Source organism: Palaemon carinicauda, chromosome 25 (assembly GCF_036898095.1).
Source record: "Palaemon carinicauda isolate YSFRI2023 chromosome 25, ASM3689809v2, whole genome shotgun sequence".
NCBI classification, from domain to species: domain Eukaryota; kingdom Metazoa; phylum Arthropoda; class Malacostraca; order Decapoda; family Palaemonidae; genus Palaemon; species Palaemon carinicauda.
Window position 1 is genome coordinate 78,334,545 of NC_090749.1, and position 7,570 is coordinate 78,342,114.

General features: G+C 39.7%; 1 pseudogene; it reads right to left on the reverse strand.

The window, feature by feature from the left end:
- Window positions 1–2,468: 2,468 nt before the first annotated feature.
- On the reverse strand, window positions 2,469–6,395 carry LOC137619081 (uncharacterized; annotated as a pseudogene).
- Between the last annotated feature and the right edge of the window lie 1,175 nt (window positions 6,396–7,570).

The following is a 7,570-nucleotide window of genomic DNA, read 5'->3' on the forward strand; positions in this document are numbered from 1 at the left end:
CATAGTAAATTGGACTCTCCCCACCAGTAGGATTAACTTCATCAACTTGTTTCCACATTTTAGCCACACAATTTGTCCTCTTGATATGATTAGTAAGCATTTCTTAGCATGGAGGAAGGAAGGCACAGTTAATCTTCTTCATCCTCGCCAGTGGATCTGTTTGCTTACCCCTGCACATTCGCACGAAGACCTTATACCTTACTTCATTGATGTCTGATGAGTTAAAACTGTACATTGGGAACACAAGAAGTCACAGCAATTATGTCGACTTCTAGTGTCTGGGAACGCAAGGCTTTTAAATGAATTTCTCCAGTAATTGCTTCTAATCGCTTAAATTTTTTTACCTTTCCCAGTCTGTTGAAAGCTGATGTAAAATCACATCCAGTAAGAGCATGAAATCCTATGAGAGCCGCAATGGGGCCAAAGTGCTTTTCTTCAAGTCGAGCAGCAAAAAGAGAAATGTTGATGTAACGGCGATGGTTACCTGACCTGTGGTCCATTATCAGTGACGTGCAAGCTGACCGTCCAATAAGACCAATAAGGATAGCCAACACATCAGTGTCAGACGACCTTACCATTATCGTCCCCCTGTGAATTTTCCTCACATGGAAAGCAATGAGGGTGTCAGCTTCCTCATGCTGAGCCTCTAGGTGGCTTGGCTCATCAACTTGAATCTGGCTATCAACCCATGTCTCAGTGATCATGAACTTTGAACATTCACCACCATGTGACACATACAAAACTATTCTTCTCAAAATTGGTCCATATTGAGGGCTACTCCATTCTTGCAAAATAAAGTGTGTGTAAATTCTTCTTTAAACGCGGTTTTCTTCAGGAGATCTATTCCACCATGTTACCGTGCTTGATCTGGTCCACTGATAACAAACGGTTGATTACTTCCAACACAAGATTTCCTCTCCTGATCTTTGATAGAAGGGGACACTTACTTATCAAGCACAAGGTGAATTTCTTCCCCTTTAAAGGAACATACTTTGACAAGCAAATCTCTGGCCATAGTTCCATAAGTTGACTTGTGACAAAGTAGTGTTTCATGTAGGATACATCCACCGTCAACCACACTTGCACTAACTGGAGGCAGAGAGATGTCAGTTGCAATCATACCCTGGTTTCATTCAAATAGTTTAATGAGAGTTGCCATGTCTGTCTTTTTGGGAGTTCCATCACTATGAGCCAGGGAGAGTGGCACATCTGTAATTGGGAAAGTTAAAATGTGCTGAAGGTTGCATGTGACGTTTGTTTTACTTTTGAGTGCTAGAATTCTTGCAAACACATCTCTGACTCCTTCTGCTGCTTTAGCTTTATCTTTATCTTTGCAAGAACGTTTCGGTTTGGTGTTTTCTGTGGAAAAGTTTAACACCTTTGTTCGTGTTACAGTTTTCAGGAATCTTGAACTATCCCCTTCACACTCAGTCTCAAATTTCAATCGAAGTTCTGCTCTCCGCTTCAATGTACTTAAAAGGTAAACTTTTGTTTCTTCCTTTGCTCCTTTACTTGATGCAACATTGACTAGTTCAGGTGGTGACTGAGTATCAAATGGGTTACAGGTATCATTAATAACTGGCAAGGGTTTCAATATCATTGTTGCCACACCTCACTCTCCATGGCTGTAATTGAGTGTTTGGCTGTTCACCAGAATGAAGGCCTACAAGTTGCCGTAATTCTGATGAGGCCATACCCTGCTGAGTCAAGATAACATACCATCTTTTGAAGGCATTCTCAGAGTTTCTGAAAGCAGTTATTCCTCTCCTAGGTGATGCAGCATCCATGTTAACAGTCTGATGTAAAGTTAGATCAACTGCACATCTTGAGTATGATTTACTGGTGCGTCGGATAGAGAAGGCCCCTGCTTGTAAAATTTCTAAAGCTTTAGGGTTTATCTTTCGAAGTTTTGAAAGGAAAAGAGATCCCCATCTTGCATAATTTGGCCAATTTAGAGCAAAGAAGATCTCAATAACATATGGAAGGATTTGAGTGTACTTCATCACAGTATTAGTGTGCACTGCTCTCTGCAGTTCCGGTGTACTCTGTTGATTAGGTATACATAGATTGCCCAGTATGCTGCTATGCTACCATGTTGACCATCCATGACACTTTGCAAAAATTCTTCATACTTCACCAGCAGGTCTTTGAAAAGAGCAGTTTGAACAACTTTTTCCATTTCTTGTACGTCATCAGAGGAAAGGAACACAGTTTCTTGCAAGGATAGGGCTTCTTCTTCTGTTAATTTGTTTCTTGAAATTGCCCAGCAAAGTTCATTCCTTCACTGCTGCTATGATCTGATGGATCCTGGTACACCAGTTGTAGAACTTGCCTTTCAAGAAATTTGTGAGATCCAGTGGCCAGGATTCCAGCTTCAGTTAATAAGTAGTCAGTTCCAGAGTCTGCAATAAATGTTCCAATGGCTGCATAGAATGCCATTTCTAGATGAAAATAACCTAGTAGTATTATCAAATTGTCAAATAATGGACGTTTAGAGCTTGAATGGAAAAGGCTTTCAAAGCAACAGCCAAATCATAAGAAACTATGTCATAGTCTTGGTTCATCTCCTTCACAACTTTAACTGCTCTAACCATGGTCTCTTGTACAACATTATTTCTAGTTGGTGCCTGTAAGATGGGGTCCACGTATGCAACAACAGATTTAGGGAGGTCGTCAGTAATACATTTAGCAAAGAATCCATCGAACTGTGTCAATTTCCGATCTTGAGACAATAGAAACCATATAAAGTCAAGGCCACTTTGCTGTAGTTTCCTGATGTGATCAGCCTCTGTACATAGCACCAATGTAAATTTGGCAAGTTTCAGGGATGTGTGAAAAGGTGGATTTGCCTTCATTGTCCCATCAAATTGTCATCTTGGCCGGCCACCACTGTTAACTGCTGTGTTGACATTGGGCATTGGTAACAAAGACCTAAGTGTGCATTCATTTTGGTAGCAAATTTCAACAGTAGAATGCATTTTGTTACAGCTATCTTGAATCTCTGTATTGACATCGTAGTTGTCCCAAGCACACGCTGAAAAGAAATAGTCTTATTACTGAAAGAGTACAAATGTGTAATCTGTGAAATACAGGTAATGGAAGCACATTGTACATTTTGAGTTGTATCTCATGAATTTTGATGGTCTCATGAACATTTGAGTACTGCACAGGTTAATACTTAACACTACAAAGTTAAGTGCATGTGCCAACATGTTTTATTACCTGTTGCCAAATCATCACATATATTTAAGCCATTTGGGGTGTCTCTTTGACCATTAGAGCAATAGAAAGCTATTTCTGTTTCTATGCGTTTTACCTCATCATAGCTGATACAATGACCCAGATGGTTCAACATAGTCAGTACTGATTTGGAGCCAGTCAAGAGTTCCCAGTCCTAACCCAAGAGCTTGATGTTTCCATGGACGAAGTGATCCCTTAGTACATTAAACATGCATCTATGCCATTGCTATACTTCTCTTATCTGTCATTTCTGACTGTTCATTCCCTTGTGCTCTATTGTGTATGCCATTGATCAAAGTATCAAAAAAGACCAATACAAGAGGAGATATTGATGGTGTGGTTTCCTTCAAAATGTGTACTGAAGTATGAGATGGGTGTTTATGTGACCACTTTGCAGGAATTTCAGCACGTAATGTCATAGCAGCTGATCGACTTTATTTTTTTTTTTTTTTTTTGTCTGAATCCTTTATAATAGCACTAGCTTCCTCTTGTGTCCTGGAAGATGAAAACACTTAAGTTCCTGATTTATTTGAATGCTTATTATATAGAATGTCTGGAAACCTTGCCTTTATCTTAGTGAGTAGACTTGTAATGCCATAGTCTTGTATCTCAGCTACTGTACCACCAGCAATTATATACTCTTCCTGGTATAACTTCAGTAGTGCTGATGCCATCATAGAGTTCTTGTTTGCAATAATTTCTCCCTCCATGTAAACTGACAGTTTTATGAAGGTTTCATGATGTATTTTTTTATTTAAAGGAAGTTCTGATTCTGCATTTTCTTCACGAAGATAATCCCTTCTCTCATTTTGTATTTGAGACAATTTCTTGCCTTGCCTGCTTTCATATAAATTGTTTTACCCCCGGGTTTGATTTAGGGTTGCTGTTGGGGTCAAAGCCCCACCCAAAATGACTGTCATTGTCCATTTAGTGTGTAAAAGACTCCAAAGTACTGATTGAAACCATTTCTAGCCTTGCCGCTAGTCACATGAATAAATGTCAATTTTTGCCCAGGTTTGATTTTGGGTCGCTGTCTGGGTCAAAGCCCCACCCAAAGTGGCTGGCATTGTCCATTTAGTGTATAGGAAACCCCAAAGGACAAATAGAGACCATTTCCAGCCTGGCCGCTTTTCTCACAAATAAATGTAATTTTTTCCTCAAGGATAAGGCTTGCTGTCGAGGTCAACGCCCCACTCAGAGTTACTTTCATTTTCTATTCAGTAATCAGGAGACTTGTGTGCACCATTCCAAAAGACTTTTAGCCTTGCCGGAGTTTACATAAATAAATATCTTTTTTGAAACCCCCTAATATGAGGTATTTGGGGTCATAGGCCCGGCTCCACTTTGGAAGCAATACACAAATGGGTTATACGAGGGTCAAGCATGATATTAATAATATTGAACCTTTTGCCGCTTTTCTCACGAATAAATGCATTGGGCTCCCGGTCTAATAAACAGCTAGAATATTTCCCTACAACATTCACGAGAACTGGCATATCTAGGAAGGCACATAGGTTTTTTATCCAATCAGTAAAAAGAGAATCAGGGAAGCGCTATGTCCCTTCCTCAAAAGAGACTTCTTACAGACACACAGATGGCTGCATTTGTTAAGGCACCTGACCTTCCTGGAACATTTGCCCCTTGGTAACCATCATAGCATTAGTCCTCTCTAGTGGTAACTGAAAAGCTTTCGGTGTTAGCAGGGATTCTCCAGAATTCTGAGCTTGGTAGGATCAAGGCAAAAGAGAGACCTGAGTTGAGATGCAGAGATTACCAACTGCATCAGGGGAGCACACCCTCTGACTCCTTCCTCAAATTTGATGCACTTGGTGGATGCATCGAAAGAAAGGGGTGGGGGAAGCTCACCTGTTGTAACACATGGCTGCCAGGCTATGATTCAACTCCAATCGGCAGTGGTTCGCAATTTTTCTAGAATTGAGCGCAGTTTTTCCTCCTCTTAAACACTTCCAACAACTCCTTTCTAAACACACTATAGTGTTCTTGACCAATTACACGATAGTAGTAGAATACCTAGATAAACAAAAAGTATTCTTTTCATACTTGCTTTGCCAAGTAGCTGTAGAAATACTAAGTTGGACGTAAAACAACTATCGCCCTTTCCAGCCCATTTCAGTGTTTGCAAGAAATACTTCCAGGCTGACTTGCTGAGCAGTTAGTTGACTTTGAGGGACCTTTACTCCCTCAGTTAGCCCTAAAAGTCCTGATGCTGAGGGGCTAGCAGATGATTTGTCAGTTTACGAAGTACCTTAACCATAAGTGTCTGGAGCACTGTTAGCCAGTACGGGATAAACAGGTACCTCTGCAAGAGGCCCTCCAACATCCGTGGGAAAACTGGGACATCTATGCGTTTTCCTCCTTATGTCTGATGAGGAGAATTTTTAATAAGGTAAGGGCATAGTCAGATCTGTCAGTTATCCTGATAGCTCTGTTATGGCAGCAAGCTGAATAGTACCCAGACATTCTGCCTGTAGAAATGCCAAGAGAGCTTCCTCTCTTGCCGACTTTCTCATACACCCTCACTCAGAGATAAGCTAAAATACAGTTGCTCTGCTACGACTTCACACCTGGAGGGTATCCAACATCTCTCACAGAAATTCTTTTGTGCACAGTAGCAGAAAGGAGGGCTGGAAACCTCTGGATATCTCCGTAGGTCGTCTTTCGTTTCTTATCAGTTGAAATGGGCTATCTTCTTAGGTTGATTTCATGGAAAGAGGATTCGAGCCTCCCGATATCACTATCGCCATGATAGCGGCGTTCTTTCTGTATTTTTGGGAGGAAAGACCCTGCCCATTCGTGGCCGGGAAAGGCTACCGCATGGCCTTGTGGGTGGGTCTTTTCTTGGTATCATTATTAAACTCTTAAGTGAATGCAAAGAGTTGTTGTTGACTGGCAGCATCGTGATTATAGGAATGTGATATCTGGTGCTCCTCAAGGTAGTGTTCTTAGCTCATTACTTTTCATACTATATACACGTGACATGTGGTTTGACCTAGAAAACAAGCTTGTTATATACTGTATTCAGATGCTGCTACTCACTTTACATCATTTCCATCTCTTGAATGTAGATCTGGTGTTGCTGAATCCCTTATTAGAGATTTAGCTAAAATTAGTGCATGGCGCAAACTATTGAGCATGAATTTGAATTCTAGCCAAACTCAAAGTATGATTGTAAGCAGGTCAAGGTCAGTGGCTCATCAACATCTGGATCTCAGCATTGATAATGTTTCTTTAACTCAGTATGACTTAAAGTTTTAGGTGTGATTTATGACAACAAGTTTACTTTTGATAAACACATTAGGTCAGTCTCCAGTTGCACAAAAAATTTTCTTATTGAGAAAGTCTTAAGAATTTTAGTGATCAAATTATTTTGAAGAATTGTTCTAATTCTTTTATTCTACCTTGTTTTGAGCATTGACTCCTGCCTGGATCCTTCAGCAGGTGAATCTCATCTTGATATGTTAGACAGGAACTTACGTTTTATTATATTTCTTGTTCCTGGTCTGGATACTGTATTAATCTTTGGCACCGTTGTTCAATTAGTTTGTTATGCATGTTGCATAAGATTTCTCATAATTCTGACCATCCTTTGAATTCAGATCTTCCCTGACAGTATCATCCTATTTGCAATAATAGGTATGCAGTTAATTCTAATTGTCAGGCCTTCTCCATCATGAGGGTCAATTTTATGCAGTACTCTAGAAAATTCATTCTAGCTGTGACCAAGTTTTGGAATAATCTTCCTGATCATATAGCTGAGTCAGTGGATCTTCAAAAGTTCAAACTTGCAGCAAATGTTTTTATGTGGAACAAAATCACATAAGTCTTTTTATAGTTTATATATGAAAGATCTGTTTCAATGTTGTTACTGTTTTTAAAATGGTTTATTTTAATTTTTCATCACTTCTCTTGTAATTTATTTATTTCCTTGTTTCCAATTTCACTGGGCTATTTTCTCCCCGTTGGAGCCCTTGTGCTTATAGCATCCTGCTTTTCCAACTAGGGTTGTGGCTTAGCTAGTAATAATAATAATAATACAGTGAACCCTCGTTTATCGCGGTAGATAGGTTCCAGACCCGACCGCGATAGGTGAAAATCCGCGAAGTAGTGACACCATATTTACCTATTTATTTAACATGTATATTCAGACTTTTAAAACCTTCCCTTGTACTTAGTACTGTTAACAAACTACCCTTTAATGTACAGAACACTTAATGCATGTACTACAGTACCCTAAACTAAAACAGGCACAAATATTAAAGGCGACTTTATATCATGTGTTTCCTAAACGCGCCAAAAAGCACGATAAAAA